At 44.1% G+C, this 17,646-nt stretch overlaps 1 protein-coding gene across 1 annotated transcript in view; it reads left to right on the forward strand.

Annotated features, from left to right (window-relative positions):
- cfap58 (cilia and flagella associated protein 58) overlaps positions 1-17,646 on the forward strand; it is a 191,483-nt gene that overhangs the window by 128,047 nt on the left and 45,790 nt on the right. The gene's annotated exons all lie outside the window — the stretch shown is intronic.

Genomic DNA, 17,646 nt, shown 5'->3' on the forward strand with positions numbered 1-17,646 from the left:
GGTAGTCAACGGAATGGACTGCTATGCTACCCGGATGCCATTTTTCACTTTTTAAGTCATTTTAGCATCTCTGACCCCTGGCAAAGGAATGGTACACAAGTATAGTGGAGCTGAGCTGGATATAGTCCTGCCCGTGGACATCATGGGATTAGGGTATTACCCAGCAAGCCAATGTTCTGTTAACTTTATTTATTTATTTATTTATTCATTCATTCATCCATTCACTTTTTGGGGAGGATTGGGGCAGCCTCTGTCCCCGTCTCTGCCTCCTCATCTCACAACACTGCTGCTGGCAGTGTCCAGCCGCCCTGCTTCTACATTCCCATCTCTCCTTCTCTTCTTGCTGAGGGCTTTTCAGGGCTCCCATAAATCATTCCTCTCTCTCTCCCCAGGCTAGATAGGAGGTTCACTTAAATGAATAATTAGTTGTCTTCTCTGCCTACCCCTTGTCCTGCCCCGCCCAGTTAAGAGATCAACCAGAAAGATCGACGGAGGCTTACTTAACAACTGACAGTTTGGATTTTTTTAAAAAGACCTCCACCCACCCCAGTGCATATCTTACTCCCTCCCTTTTTCCCTCCACTACAGCCCCCCCCCCCCCCCCCCAGAATATTTAATTCGGAAACCATTAAAATACTTAGGATGGATTTTGGGGGAGAAGAAAATGTTCTGAGCTTTTTATCTTGATTCAGGGAAGGCATGGGTACCTTCACTGTGACTGTCATGTTGAATTTAGTTTTTTATATTAAAAATGGAAAATACTATGAAGGGGTTCTTCAAAATATCTCGGGTTTTCAGAATTGTCTGTTCTTAAATGTATCTGCAGCGTGCAGCACATAACTTTATAAAAAATGCAAAATACAGGCCTAAGCCTGCCAATGCCCACAGGTGAAGTCACTCTGAGCTTAATTTGCTAAGAATGTATTACTAAACTTAATTACATGTGGACCTCGGGCACGGTTGGCAAGGTGTTAGCTAAACAAGCTTGCACCCAGGCAGTTGCAATGCTAATTTATAGTATAAACACCATTTGTGCAACCAATTTTTTTTTGGCTGATATTCAAATGGCTGCTGTAGCATTTGTAATATTACTGATAAGTATGCTATATGCTCTTTAGGTTTTGACCTAATGATTGTGGTTAGATTTACATTACTATTACAAATAGAAAATTTGATTCTTATATTTAACTGAAGAATGATAAAACGGCTGTTTTTTTACCCAGGTTAACCCTTGTGTTGTCCACACTGCCCTTGTCTTAAGGGTCATTTATGACACGCTTTCATTAAACTAAACTCTAAAATTAAACTAAACTCTAAATTAAAGCATTTTGATTTAATTTTACACCCCAAATATATTTTGCACGAAGAAGCAACCTGTCATTCATCACAGACTTTGTGACTATTTGGGTTTTTCCTCTTCACAGTGCAGAAAGAAAGTTTTGTTGTTATACATTTATAGCCGCCACTGGTTCCCCTCTTCCACGTGCTTGATCAGCTAAACAGCCAATCAGCATCGCTTCTTCAAGAGGGAGACAATCACCATAAGTAAGACAAGGAAAGGACAAAACATACTTAAATCGTTATTATCAGTTTAGAATAACAATTGTAGTCTTAATGGAAAAGACAAGAAGAAAAGGAAAAAACAGGGAGAGAGGACTAGGTAGAAGTTATCAAGGGAGAGTTCCAGGGAGTGTGAGGTGGATGGTAGCAGTGTATATATTCATGTGACATGTCCACCTATGTGTATGTGAAGTGTCCGCCTGTGAGTGCACGGAATTAGTCCCAACAAATTCTGTTGTCTGATAGGGCTGATCGTTGTCATGGTAAGCAACGGCTAAATCAGAATTTGATTGTTTGGTTTTTTTTTTTTTTTCCGGGAGACTGTAAACGGCAGATGGCAATACGGCACAGAAAAAACCACAAACTGCATGATCTTCATGCAAATTAATCACATTCAAATCTTCACATTTCTTTATTTTGTCAGGGTGCCTTCGTTTCAAGTGGGTTTTAAAATCTGATGCCGCTGCAAGAGAGCCACACGTTATGCTATAAAAAATGCAACTTGATTGATTGATTGACCTTTTTTTTAGAGGCTGAGTGTCAGCTGTGCACCATCTTTCGTTTGGGATCTGCTTCAATATTTGGAAGTATTTCCCATCCAGCATTGCACATATGAGCATCGGTATGGCTTCTTCTTCTGCAGATTTGGTAGATGATGGGCCAGCCTGGCCAGGCTCTGATGGTTCATTGCTACTCATCCCCTGAGATGACTTCTACCTAAAGATAAACGTATAAAGATACTATTAAATTAATTAGGTGTACCAGTTGCAACTTAAAACCAACAGCATTCAAAAAACACTAACAAGTCACATCATAGACACTCAAAACACAGTCATTTATATGTTACTTAAGCATTATCCAGGAATGGCGTCAATTCACTTTGAATTGTATTAACTCTACAATCCATATTGTAAAACGTTTTGTACGAAAAGATGAACAGCATTTAGCTTGAGAGTAAAGATCAGTGTTTCATTCAGTTCTGTTCTTAAACTACACAGAATGGATGGTTAAAGCACTTGGAACTTGCTTACTTGTGTCTCTATTCACTTAAACAGACTGCACGTTACATTGAGCTCTAGCCAGCTTACTCTTGTGGTGTGTCACACTCAAATTGGTCCCCGGAACAGCAAACTAGGAGCAACAATACTATTGTGACATCTTTTTTTTTCTTCAAGTAAACTTTACTTGAAGAAAAAATAAGTACAATATACAATAAGTCTCTTACATATCGCTTATGCTCAGTGATCAATATCTTAAAACAAAAAACGTGTATGCTTAACGTCATTACAGATATGAATTTCAATATCACAACAAATAAAATCCTCTTTTCAGAAAAGACAACTCAAATCCTCTTTTCAGGACTCTCGCCGTGTGTTGTTTTTGTGTGTGAGTTGTCTCAAAATTTCACAATCATCTGACAGGTGATCATAGAATTTTGACAGGTAGTTTACCCCCTCTGTACCCCCTTTCTTTCTGTCAGCCTTGGCATCTTCCTGACTGCACGTACTTTTTCCGGGTCAATCCACAGTCCCTCAGTCGTCAGCAGGTGTCCAGCGGGTGTCCAACTCGTGTTGCTTCCACATCAAAGAAGGTCCAACAAAGACTTTTTTCCTGAGGAAAATGTGCATATTTAATGTCTCCTCCCAGATGATGACTCTCTTTTATTGAAACAGTTTTAATGTACTTCATTGTTGCTTGGTTTGTTAATTTGACTCTGGCCAATAAAAAAGGCTTGATAGACTCATCAAATGGGCTAGTAAGATTTCAGGGAGAAGTCAAGCCCAGCTTACTGACCTTTATAATAGGAAGGTGTTCAGAAAGGCTACTTCCCTTCTGGAATGCCAAGGTCATCCCCTTCAGCCAGAGTTTGAGCTGTTACCCTCAGGTCGTCGGTTGAGGATGCCCTGTATCAGGACTAAAGATACAAGGCTTCCTTTGTCCCCACTGCCATTCAATTGTTAAATAGTAGATAGTATTCATCCGTTGTCTGCAGATCGCTTGTTTCCATGGTCTGTTTATTTGAACTCCTTTGGTTCTGCTTGCCCACTATGTCCTGTTGTTTTTTTTGTTGTCCATCAGTAGTGTGTCAATTCTGCCTTGGTGTTTGTATGTTGTTGTTGTTGTTTTTTTTTTGGTTTTTTTTTTTGGTTTGTTGTTTTTTTGCAAGAGAATGTGGTGAGGTAGCTTGACTGTTCCTCTAATTTGATGTGCCAGAAGCCATGCTTTACATCACTGACGATAAACACTTTAGCCTTTGACATCTCTGGGAGGAGATCAATAGACATCAATAGTGGGGAGGGGAAAATGGCTCCTTCTCAGTGCCTGATTTAGTGATTTCGGGTCTATGCAGATCCTTGGCTTACTGTAGAGTTTGTCACTGAGACCATGCTACTTATCCAGTCTGTACTTCATTCCACTGGTGCTATGATCCCTCTTTTCTCCAGATCCTTGAGTTCCTCTTTAAGAGGTGCCATCATAGCAACTGGCACTCTGCGTTGTGGCAGTTTCACTAGTGGTACACTGTTGTCTGTTTCAATGCGATATTTCCCCTCCAAACAGCCATCCTCAGTGAACACATCTTCGAAATCTGTTTTGATTTTCTCCATCGTCATATGGTGGACCACATCTTTCCTCACTTGTTACATGACTAAGTTCTTTTTTCACTATGCTGTCAATGGTCAGGATATTTTCGTACTGCACCTTTATTGACTTCATGGCTTTGCTGGCCTTCCTGCACAGTAAAGGAATTCTGCCTTTCTGGTCCACCACTTGAAACGCCAGTCTGTACAGGTTATTGTTTCTGGGGTTTCTGACCTTGACTTTACACAACTTGGTCTCGTTGTACATCACAAGCACTTTCTCTGTGTGCTCTGGGTTTAGGAGATGTATGGGAATGACAGGGCAGGTCACTCCACAGTCTATCTGAAATTCAACCAGGGTTTTTTCTATCATCATTCCTGCAAAGAGTTGCTGGCCTCGGCTGTGGCCCTCTTTCACTTGGTTGACTGTCTCCTTCTCTCCATTTACTTCTTTTATGGTCATAATGTCCTAATATGTATCACTGTCTTGTTCTGTGATGGCATGCACTGGCTTATATGTCCTACTGTTCTCTGTTTTTGTTTTACATTTTGCAGCAAAATGATTTTGTTTTCCACACATTTCTTACACTTCTTGCCAAAAGCAGGGCATTTGTTCTTGTTTCTCTGTGTTTTGCCACAAATCTTACAGCTGATCTCGTTGTCATTGCTTTTCTTTGCTGTATGTTTCAGTGCATGTATTTCCTCCACTGTATGTCGTTGTAGTGTTTTGCTGTTCTCCTTTGACAACTTTGTAGCTCTACGTATTTGCAGGCATTTGTCAAGTGTCAGATTCTCTTCCCTGAGTAATATCTCCCTCAGTGCAGAGCTGTTTGTGCCACACACAATTCGAGCTCTTGTTAATGAGTCTCTGATGTCTCCAAAATTACAACTGCTGGCCAACACTCCCAAGTCCGTGACATACTGGACAATGTTTTCTTCTTTTTTTTTTTTTTTTAAATTTATTTCTGATTTTTCCCTTTTTTCTCCCAATTTAGTGGCCAATTGATCCCTATTTTAATTCAAACACCCACCCTCGTATTGCATGCGTTCGCCAACTGCATCTCTCCGGCCGGCAGTCTCGAAGGAGACGCCTCCCCACTTTCGTGACAAGGCGAATCCAAGCCGAACCACTGTTTTTCCGACACACACAGAGACGCATTCACATGACGAACACAAGCCGACTCCGCCCCCCTCCCGAAGACAGCGTTGCCAATGATTGCTGCTTCATCGAGTCCGGCCATAGTCGGATCTGACGAGACCGGGGCGACAATGTTTTCTTCTGATCCTTGGTTTCACTTAAAAAAAAATCTGTATCTCTCAACAGTATCATTCAGTTTTGGGTTATAATGATCGTCAAACAGCGCCACCATCATACTCACTGGCCTCTTCACTGACGAGCTGCCACTCGACAGTGTTCAATAGCTCCCTTCCGCTCTCCTATGAGACAGCTTGACTTTCGTAGTTTCTTCAGCATCGGGCATGCTAAGGTCCATATACAGTAGAAACTCCTTCCAACTCTTCCATGACTTTGCTAAGTGGTTGGAGTCCAAAGCAAGAAACATTGCTGGAGGTTTCAGTCCTTCCATCCCGACGTTAGCTGTTTTTCCCGTTCCCAGCTGCACTGCTACACCCGTCCACATCAAATGGCAACTAAACCTGTTGACACACCTGCCGCCATGTTTCATTCTGTTCTCTTCTTCTTAAACTATACAGAATGGACGGTTAAAGCACTTGAAACTCGCTTACTTGTGTCTTTATTCAGTTAAACAGACTGCACGTTACATGCAGCTCTAGCGAAGTTACTCTTGTAGTGTGTCACACTCAAATTGGTCTTCGGAACAGCAATACCATTGTAGCGAATTCGCTACTGTATAGTAGGTTGCAGTATCACGAGGAGTCAAGATATAAGTTTACTGGTTTAATAGAGGACGACTGGTACATGGGTACACTACGATCAGATGCGCTGTCACTACACTGAATGCCCTCTAGCGGCAACGTAGCATTTATAGGCCACTGTATTAATGCGAACAATAAAGTAGTCCCACAACACATCTCCTTTCCTTTGAGTCTTTGAGACAGTGCTTTCTATATGAACATTTTATAAGGAATTGTTAAAGTTAACTTAGGAAACATTTCAAAATGATTGCATTTCCAAACTGAACATCAACAAGTCATTAAACAGGAATTAGTCCTACTCTAAGATGATCTGGGTAGACTGCCAGTCACCAGCACAGTTGCAGTGGATTATTCTGCCACTCAATGCATACTGTGTACTATTCTGGAACAAAGTCTTTAAATCTTTCTGGGGGTCTAACAACTCGGCCACGAGATGTCATTTTCTCTTGGGCTTGTGGTACCTCTGCTGCAGCAGGCAGATCCTTGTGGGAAGCACGTAGGTCTGGCACGTTGTCGTTGGCAGCAGGTGGGTGTGGTACATCGCTTTCAGGTTGTCCTTCAGGTGGAAGCGCATCAGTGCTAGTGATTGGTTTCAGGTGACGTCGGTTTCGGCGAAGGACCACTCTCTCCGTCTGTGAAAGGTAAGACCTAGGTGTGTCACATTGTCATATGACTGTTGCATTTCTCACCCATCCCTGCTCATTGTCCAGCTTTACAGCCACTCTGGCACCCAGATGGAGTATTGGTAAGTCTCTGACATTGTTTCTCCTATTGTAGTTACGTCTGTAGCTTTGTTTTGCCCTTTCATCAGCTTGTCTCACCTGCTCAAAGTCTGGCCATGCTGGCTGTAGGTTTGACTTGAGTGTGGGGACTGTTGTCTTGATTTGCCTGCCCAGCATGAGTTGTGCTGGGCTCACTCCAGTGGCTTGAAGTGGTGTTGCTCTGTAGCTCATCAGAGCTGTGAAGGGGTCAGGCTGTTTCCGGATCTTTTTTGCTGTCTGCACCGCCCTTTCTGCTTCTCCATTGGATTGAGCATAGTGGGGACTCTAGGTGATGTGCTGGAAATCAAAGTCAGTAGCAAACTGGTGAAAGGCTTGTCCAGTGAACTGTGGGCCGTTATCTGTTACAAGAACATCAGGGCATCCCCAGCGTGAAAACATGTTCTTTAAGCGTGCTCTGGTAGTCTCTCCTGACAGGTTCTGTAGGTAGGCTATTTCTATATATCTGGAAAAGTAATCTACAACTACCAAGTAATGTTTCTTGTCTACCTCAGAGATGTCCGCAGCTACCCTCTCCCATGGGCGGTTTGGTAATGGAGTTGTCATGAGAGGTTCTCTCCTTTGACTTGGCCTTGACTCTTGACAGTATCTGCAACTACTTACCCTGTTCTCAATATCTTTCCCTATCCCAGGCCACCAGACACTTTGTCGGGTACGCTCCCTGCATTTAACGATGCCCTGGTGGCCATCATGAACGCGCTGCAGTATTTCTCTGCGCATAGCTCGCAGTACGACTATTCTTTCTCCGTGTAACAACAGGTCTTGGGAGTAAGAGAGGTGCTGTTGTGCGGTGTAGTATGGCTTTACTTCATTGACCACACGGGTGAGACATACTGCAGCATAATGGCCTATCTTTCTACAGTTTCTACATTCTACATTTCTGACAGGACAAAAGTCTGCTTTTCCATGAGGTCTGCCACATCTGTTACACTTGTATCCATTTGAGTTACCTCTTGTTCCTTGTGCATTTGTGGCTCTTCTTTGTCCAGTCCTGTCGTAGCCTGCTGTTCTCCCTCTCTCACCACCACAGGGTGCGTATCTGCTGCTAGCCACTTCGTGTAGCTGTGTGCTACAGTTAGCTGCAGCCCCTTGCTCGCTAACATGACTCTTCACTTGCTCTGACTGCCTCACTAGCTCGACTGCTTTGTTTAGAGTCAAATCCGGCATCAACTGTAATTTCTCTGACAGCTCTCTGTCTAATATCCCTATGACCAGTCTGTCTCGGATATTCTCCTCCTTTACAGCTGCGAATGAACATGTGGATGCCAGCTCATGCAAACTCCTAATATACTCTTCTGCAGACTCACCCTGCCTTTGCATCTGCTGGTGAAACTTGGCGCGTTCGTGAATAACACTGACTTTGGGCACAAAATAATTTTCTAGTTTCTGTAACAACATTTCATAATCATCTTCCTTTTCATCCGCTCCGAACGTGAACGTCTTGTAGACTTGTTCAGCCTCTTTGCCCAATGAATATAGCAACGTACTGACTTGTACCTCTCCGTCTTTCTTATGGAGCTCCGTTGCAGTCCTGTAACGTTGGAAGCGTTGGCGCCACTCCGGCCATTGTTCTGGGTGAGTGAAATCAAAGTTTTCTGGCGGTGAGAATTTCGCCCTTTCGTCCGATTGTCTTCTGTGACTATGGGTATGTAGACTTCTGACACCATGTATAGTAGGTTGCAGTATCACGAGGAGGCAAGATATAAGTTTACTGGTTTAATAGAGGACGACTGGTACATGGGTACACTACAGTCAGATGTGCTGTCACTACACTGAATGCCCTCTAGCGGCAACGTAGCATTTATAGGCCACTGTATTAATGCAAACAATAAAGTAGTCCCACAACACAGCTACATTGGCGTCAGAAGTGGGATACACGCGGACGCAATTTCTCGAAGGAGGGAGGTAGTGTAACGTACAAGGATAAGTAAACAAGTTGGCCCTTGGTTAACGGGTCGGACCCTTTAGTCAAGCGGTTAGCGATGGTTCGTGTCCCGGCTGCGGCAGTTCCTGTGGTTGCACCCCGAATTCGCTACACTCTTCTTACAATCAGAATGAGAGATTTTTAATTGATATATGACTTACTTTCTTAAGAACTATGATGATTTTTTTTTTATTAACCTGAATATTAACCTGATCATCCCGTGGCATAGCAAACACTATAAAATGTTATCCTTATCCTCAAGAGGACAGCGCGAGCTACTTCCCTGACAACTATTAAGAATGGCCACTATAAAACACCTAAACGTAGCTATGTTAGAAATTAATTTTGTCCTTAGTTACAGAAGTTGCTGTAAGTTAGTCATTATGGGAAGCTTCATTAGCAAGATTACTTCTACTACTTCTGTCGGCTGCTCCCGTTAGGGGTTGCCACAGCAGATCATCCGTTTCCATTTCTTTCGGCTGCTCCCGTTAGGGGTCACCATGGCAGATCATCCATTTCCATTTCTTCCTGTCCTCTGTATCTTCCTGTGTCACACCAACCGCCTGCATGTCCTCTCTCACTACATCCATAAACCTCCTCTATACCCTTCCTCTTAATTGCAATTAATCTCGCTAAGGAAGCTTACCATATGATGACTAACCACGAGATGCCACTGTTGCAGGCTGCCTGAGTGTATCTGTGATGTTAGCTGGTATGCTAACGTTACTAGCTAGTATTTGCCAGTTCTAGCCCACATGTGTTTGCTAATTGCTCTTTTCTTCTGTTGTATTTTAGATTCAGAAAGCTTGCCTTAGCTTGCAATCATATTTTGATCACACACCTTTATCTTAGGGGAAATTTGCACCAAACACCAAAGCAGCTTCTTTCCTCAAGCTACTGGTAACTACTACTTTCAGCTGCTCCCGTTAGGGGTCGCCACAGCGGATCATCCGTTTCCATTTCTAACTATCTTCTGCGTCTTCCTCTGTCACACCAGCCACCTGCATGTCTTCCCTCACCACATCCATAAACCTCCTCTTTGGCCTTCCTCTTCTCCTCTTCCCTGGCAGCTCCATATTCAGCATCCTTCTCCCAATATACTCAGCATCTCTCCTCCACACATGTCCAAGCCATCTCAATCTTGCCTCTCTTGCTTTGTCTCCAAACCGTCCAACCTGAGCGGTCCCTCTAATATAATCGTTCCTAATCCTGTCCTTCTTCGTTACTCCCAGTGAAAATCTTAGCATCTTCAACTCTGCCACCTCCAGCTCCGCCTCCTGTCTTTTCGTCAGTGCCACCGTCTCCAAACCATATAACATAGCTGGTCTCACAACCATCTTGTAAACTTTCCCTTTAACTCTTGCTGGTACCCTTCTGTCGCAAATCACTCCTGACACACTTCTCCACCCACTCCAACCTGCCTGCACTCTCTTTTTCACCTCTCTACTGCACTCCCCGTTACTTTGGACAGTTGACCCCAAGTATTTAAACTCATACGCCTTTGTCACCTCCACTCCTTGCATCCTGACCATTCCACTGTCCTCTCTCTCATTCACACATAGGTATTCCGTCTTGCTCCTACTGACTTTCATTCCTCTTCTCTCCAGTGCATACCTCCACCTCTCCAGGCTCTCCTCAACCTGCACCCTACTCTTGCTACAGATCACAATGTCATCCGCGAACATCATCGTCCATGGAGACTCCTGCCTGATCTTGTCCGTCAACCTGTCCATCACCATTGCAAACAAGAAAGGGCTCAGAGCCGATCCTTGATGTAATCCGACCTCCACCTTGAACCCATCTGTCATTCCAACCGCACACCTCACCATTGTCACACTTCCCTCATACGTATCCTGCGCCACTCCGACATACTTCTCTGCAACTCCTGACTTCCTCATACAATACCACACCTCCTCTCTCGGCACGCTGTCATAAGCTTTCTCTAAATCTACAAAGACACAATGCAACTCTTTCTGGCCTTCTCTATACTTCTCAATCAACATTCTCAAAGCAAACATCGCATCTGTGGTGCTCTTTCGTTGCATGAACCCATACTGCTGCTCGCTGATCATCACCTCTCCTCCTCTTAACCTAGCTTCTATTACTCTTTCCCAAATCTTCATGCTGTGGCTGATCAACTTTATACCTCTAGTTGTTACAGTTCTGCACATCGCCCTTGTTCTTGAAATTCAGTACCAGTGTGCTTCTTCTCCACTCCTCAGGCATCCTCTCACTTTCCAGGATTGTGTTAAACAAGCTAGTTAAAAACTCCACTGCCATCTCTCCTAAACATCTCCATGCCTCCACGGGTATGTCATCAAGACCAACTGCCTTTCCACTCGCCATCCTCTTCATAGCTGCCCTCACTTCCTCCTTGCTAATCCGCTGAACTTCCTGATTCACTATCCCTACATCATCCAACCTTCTCTCTCTCTCTCATTTTCTTCATTCATCAGCCTCTCAAAGTATTCCTTCCTCCTTCTTAGCACACTCTCCTCGCTTGTCAGCACATTTCCATCTCTATCCTTGATCGCCCTAACTTGCTGCACATCCTTTGCAGCTTGGTCCCTCTGTCTAGCCAATCAGTACAAGTCCTTTTCTCCTTCCTTAGTGTCTAATCTGTCATACAACGCACCATACGCATTTTCCTTTGCCTTTGACACCTCTCTCTTCGCTTTACATTGCATCTCCTTGTACTCCTGTCTACTTTCTTCATCTCTCTTACTATCCCACTTCTTCTTTGCCAACCTTTCCTCTGTATAATTTGATGTACCTCCTCATTCCACCACCAAGTCTCCTTGTCTTCCTTCCTCTGTCCTGATGACACACCAAGTACCTTCCTAGCTGTCTCCCTCACTATTTCTGCAGTGGTTGTCCAGCCATCTGGCAACTCTTCACTACCACCCAGTGCCTGTCTTAACTCCTGCCTGAACTCCACACAACAGTCTTCCTTCCTCAACTTCCACCATTTGATCTTTCGCTGTGTCTTCACTCGCTTCCTCTTCTTGGTCTCCAAAGTCATCCTACAGACCACCATCTGATGCTGCCTAGCTACGTTCTCCCCTGTCACTACCTTGCAGTCTCCAATCCCTTTTAGAGGGCGCCTTCTACATAAGATATAGTCCACCTGTGTGCACTTTCCTCCACTCTTGTATGTCACCCTGTGTTCCTCCCTCTTCTTGAAATATGTATTCACCACAGCCATTTCCATCCTTTTCGCAAAATCGACCACCATCTGTCCTTCCACATTTCTCTTCTTGACTCCATACCTTCCCATCACCTCCTCATCACCTCTGTTCCCTTCACCAACATGTCCATTGAAGTCCGCTCCAATCACCACTCTCTCCTCCTTGGGTACCCTCTCCACCATGTCATCCAACTCACTCCAGAATTCTTCTTTTTCATCCATCTCACACCCAACTTGCGGGGCATATGCGCTGATAACATTCAGCAATAAACCTTCAATTTCCAGCTTCATACTCATCACTCTGTCTGACACTCTCTTCACCTCCAGCACACTCTTGACATACTCTTCCTTCAGAATTACCCCTACCCCATTACTCCTCCCATTCACACCATGGTAGAAGAGTTTGAACCCACCTCCGATACTCCTGGCCTTACTCCCCTTCCACCTGGTCTCTTGCACACACAGTATGCCTACCTTTCTTCTTTCCATCATGTCAGCCAGCTCTCTCCCTTTAGCAGTCATAGTGCCAACATTCAAAGTTCCAACTCTCACCTCCACATGCCTACCCTTCCTCCTCTCTAGCTGCCTCTGGACATGCTTTCCCCCTCTCCTTCTCCTTTGCCCAACAGTAGCATAGTTTTCAAGCTACTGGTAACAAGAAACAATAATGAAATCAGAGAGCATTGCTGGACCCAACATGACATATCACGTGATTCACTCGCATTCCTCCCCCTTCCATTTTCTCCCCTATTGTAAATGGCCAATCACCTCGCTCTCCAAGCCTTCCCTGTAGCTTTTCCACCCCTACTGCCGATCCGGGAAGGGCTGCAGACCACCACATGTCTCCTCCGATACATGTGGGGTTGCCAGCCACTTCTTTTCAACTGACAGTGAGGAGTTTCGCCAGGGGAACGTAGCACGTGGGAGAATCCCCCCCCCCCCGAACAGGCGGCCCTACCGACCAGAGGAGGCACTAGTGCAGCGATCAGGACACATACCCACATCCGGCTTCCCTTCCCATGACACGACCAATTGTGTCTGTAGGTACGCCTGACCAAGCTGGAGGTAACATGGGTATTCAAACAAACAATCCCCGTTTTGGTAGGCAACGGAATAGACCACCACGCCACCTGGACGCCTTCACTTGCATTTATGAATGAATGACGGAATGATGCTTTATCATTCAACATCATTTGTGCTGTGTTAAATTCTACTAAATCCCTGAACTTCAAGGCACTTGAATTTAAAAATAGCTTGTTGGTGTGTTCATGAAGTCCTACATTATTAACTATCCTTATGGCTCTTTTTTGTAGTGTACATAATGGTAGGTTGGTTTTGTAGGTGTTTTGTAGGTGTAAAAATAAATGAACAATTTAACAACAGTTTAGCCAAAGACTGTGATTAGGCTAATTGTTGTACTTTATTTTTCTCTGCAGTTTAGAACGGCATAAAAACGTGTGTTATCTTAAGTATTTCAAATACACAAACACAAGCTCTTGAAGTATTTTGTTACAAATACATCTTATTTTTTTCAGCAATTTATTTTGTTAGCAAGCAAAGAAGATGGTGGCGTGAACTCAAGTTTGCGGCGGCCTCACCCAGTACCGTCCATGCAGTGTCTTTGTCAACGTCTGTGTCTAAGTTGTCTTCGATAGATGGCTGGGAGAGCTTGGTCTGCTGCATCCTGTGGGCCCAGGGACCACGGTCCTGCCCGGCACTGCGCCCAGGGAGGAAGCACTGAGGGCGGTCTGACAGGACGCGGAAGTGGGGCAGGCTAAGCTAACTGCTTGGCCATGCAGACGGGTAGTTCCGATAACACCGAGGGCGGTCTGGCAGTGGCCTCGCCTGGTGTTGACTGTTTTTGGTGTCGTCGTGTGGAGTGTAGGGAGGTGTGTTGAGGTTGTCTGGCAGGTAGAGCTGGCGTTGGATCGGCTGGGGGAGCTTGGTCTGCTGCATCCTGTGGGCCCAGGGGCCACGGCCCTTCCTGGAGCTGCACCTGAAGAGGAAGCATTGAGGGCAGTCTGACAGGACGCAGAAGCAGGGCAGTCTAAGCTAACTGCTAGCCCATGCAGACCTGTAGTTTCGATAACACCGAGGGCAGTCTTGCAGTGGCCTCGCCTGGTGTTGATGTCGTTGTGTGGAGGTGTGTTGAGGGTGTCTAGCTGGCAGGGCTGGCATTGGTTTGGCTGGGCGAGCCTGGTCTGCGGCGTCTGGTGGGCCCATGGACCATGGCCCTGACTGGCGCTGTGCCCAAGGAGGAAACACCGAGGGCGGTGTGTCAGGAGGCGGAAGCGGGGCAGGCTAAGCTAACTGCTACCCATGTAGACCAGCAATTCTAACAGTCATCCTGGCTGGCGTTTGCTGTCTTGGACAGTGAAATTTATTTATTTATTTGATATGTTGGATATATGTGTTGTGTAGTTATTGTAGTTGTTTGTAGTTTGGCTGCATGTGTTCTCGTAGTTTGGCTATGTGTTTTTGTCTTTGTGTTTCACTGCCGTGGGCTTGAGGAAACAATATTTGGCTTCATTTCATGTACGCAAGTGCATGAAATGAAATGACAAATAAATGTTCCCAATCCCTGATTCTGTTCAGCAAAATGAAAATTACAAAATACTCAAAAAGTAATTAAATATGTATTTTAAAGACATTGAATACTGCCCATCTCTGACTACTACCACAGTGTGTGGCTAATACTGCCTTGCAAAATCATGCCATGAAAAATGGAAGTAAGAAAAAAATATGTAAAGGCATGGTCAGTGGACATTATATGTATATCAGAGTGGTTAGTTGTCAGCCTGTGGTGTCACACACAGACTCTGTCCACTGCTCCCTGCAGGTGGTTTTGTTTCAGGTGACATTGCATTGATGGCAGATGTTAGGCCTTGTGGAGCTTTTGTTTATCAGGTCATCTGGTTGTCTTTTCACTGTCCATTAAGTGTATTTGTTCTTTTTGTACAGCTGTGGTTACAGTCTCTCTCTCCACCTCCCTACACTTGCACTTTTGAGTGTAATTAATTTGCCAAAAAAGAGATAACCTGCACATTAAACAAAGTTTAATGTGAAGTTTAAAGATGGTTTTGATTGATTCTATAGATATCTTAATATATTATCGTTAATTCTTTCGGCCAGCCCTAGTTCATGCCAATCTTAAAGAGTATTTCAGTGTGTGGGGTGACTCTGTGGAACGGTCTTGATGTAGAACTCAAACAGAGTAAACATATTAAACAGTTTAAGAGGATGAACAGAGAAATAGTATTTGTGAGGTACAGGGGTGAGGAAGGGGCCTTGCTTGTCCCACGAAGGTGATGCTTGCTGATGATGAGGATGTTGCTGTTGTTTCCAGTGTTCTTTCTGTGAGTTTTGGACATGCCTGATGAGCACCTGCATGTTGATTATGCATGTATAATGAAGATGAAAACTGAGGTAATTATTTAAGTTGTGTATGGCGGACACTGGGTTGGATAGCTGGACTAGTCACGATGAACATCATGTACAGTGATTAAGCAGAGAAAAGGGGCAAGGCTAGATGAGTGATTTATTCCTACTCCTTTTCAGGCATGTACAATTTATTTTTGTCTTTTACTGAAATTTTGTTGTATATGTTTACTGTTCATTTTATTCTATATATACACACACTCCTATACATAAAGTTTGAAAGGCTCTAAACGACCCTCTTGGTGTTTTACTGCCAGAAACCCTGTCATAAACTGACGTTTTTATTTAGATTTTAGCCACAATTTTACGCTACATTTAACCACTTTTAATTGATTTTCTGGTTTGCCTGTACTATTTTCTGGAGTTTATCCGATCATCAACTGTTGCACGGACTTGATCACACTGGAGTCTCCGACTCCGTAGTGCTTGTGTTGTATGTGGCGAGAACTGTATGGACGTAGCTGTAATCGGAGGTTTTATTTACACTTCCTCGCAGACCTTTTTGTCTGATTTTTGGAAATACAGCCGTGTTCCCATTTTAGTCTTGCAGACAGACGGCTTAAAAAGGTAGTCAAAGAAGTGGGAGTGTTTTTAATAGTTTGCTGGTCAGTGAACAAATGAATTAATAGAGAGCATGAGCATTTTAGTGTAGTTTGCACAGCAGTGAATCTGCTTCAAGCTCCACAAAAACAAAAGTCGGGACATCACACATGAAGGAGTACACGCCGCAGAAAAGATTGTATACACTACATAAAGAGTAAAGGCAGCTCAACAAAAGCCATTGTCTCGGCAGTAAATGTCCTCGTGTGTGCCTGTAGTAGTTATTGTTGAGAAAGTAACCGTGTGTCCTTCCCATTGTGTTTACGCTCCAAAGCTTCAATCCCATTGGCTGGTGCCAGAGCCAGTCTCGGATTTCAGTCTTTGATCCAGTCACACTATGGGATGAAGCCGTGAAAAAATTAAACATACTTAAAAAATTAGGCCGCAACGACTGGTCGAGACTCAACCGGGGGGGGGGGGGATCTTGAGTCTTGAGCTCTTTCATACTAGAGGATAATCTGCCCCATATTATTGGTACCCTGTGGCTTCAGTTGACAAGGATAGCTCAACAGGAATCAGTTCGATTCTCGCCAAACATAGAGCCACCTTTATACAGCTAATGTTTTGTATACGTGCCCCCCCCCACACATACACACTGTCTCTGCTTCTGTCAGACTGGTCCTTTTCTGACCTTTCTAACTATAGACTGTCTCACTTTTGTTGATGGGGCTTTCTGTGTAGCTGCCCCCAGATTGGAGCGAGCTTCCCCTGTATATGAGGACTCTGCCCCATTCTGTCAGAACTAAAAACTAAGGTTTAACCTCTCTCTCACTCATTTACATACAGCCAATCAGATCAACTCATCAGAATATAAAACACTGCCCATCCGTACTGCCAAAACTTACTTGTACTTGTCACTCAAAGGTCAGCTCATGAATATTAATGAGGACAAAACCACTCCTGCAGCTTGAGACAACTCAGAACAGTTATGGATAAAGGTATATATGTATAAAAAAAACCACCACAATATTCACAGTTTACAAGTAAAAAAAAGTTGCTGAATGTTTTATGATGCCTTCATTTCTTCCGTCGGTATTTAGACGTGAGCCACTTTCAAACACCTTCTGCAACATTGCTGGGATGATTTTTCCAGCACCAGTGGTGGGGATCCCTGTACACACAGCTTCTTTCTGTAATAACAGAAAGTTGAATCAGTTCATCCGGACACAACCTTTATTGGGAGACATGTTTCATCACTCGTCTAAATGACCTCTTCAGTCTCAGCTGACTGCAGGTATCCCCACCCTTATAAACAATACAGTGGCATAACGACCCAAACCAATGATTTGTTTCATATGCAAATTCCCATGACCATTAACTAGAGCAGGGGTCGGGAACCTTTTTGACTGGGAGAGCCATAAAAGCCAAATATTTCTAAATATATTTCATTGAGAGCCATATAGTATTTTTAACGTATAATAAATTAAATATGTCTTACTTTTAATGCGACTTCTGGTGCTGCATGGTTTTGCTGATGGCCTTGTAGTCTGGTTCATACGTGGTGAGGTTGAGCTTCATGCAGGCGTTGAGGCTTCCATCAGTTAAACGTGAGCGTAGGTTGGTCTTAATGTTCCTCATATGCGAGAAAGACTGTTCACATGCATATGTAGAGCCAAACATGGTCAATACGGCAATACTCACACGCTGCATTGTGTGGTATGTCACAGGAAGCTCGTTCCAGGT

This window comes from Lampris incognitus, chromosome 5 (assembly GCF_029633865.1).
Source record: "Lampris incognitus isolate fLamInc1 chromosome 5, fLamInc1.hap2, whole genome shotgun sequence".
Lineage (NCBI taxonomy): Eukaryota > Metazoa > Chordata > Actinopteri > Lampriformes > Lampridae > Lampris > Lampris incognitus.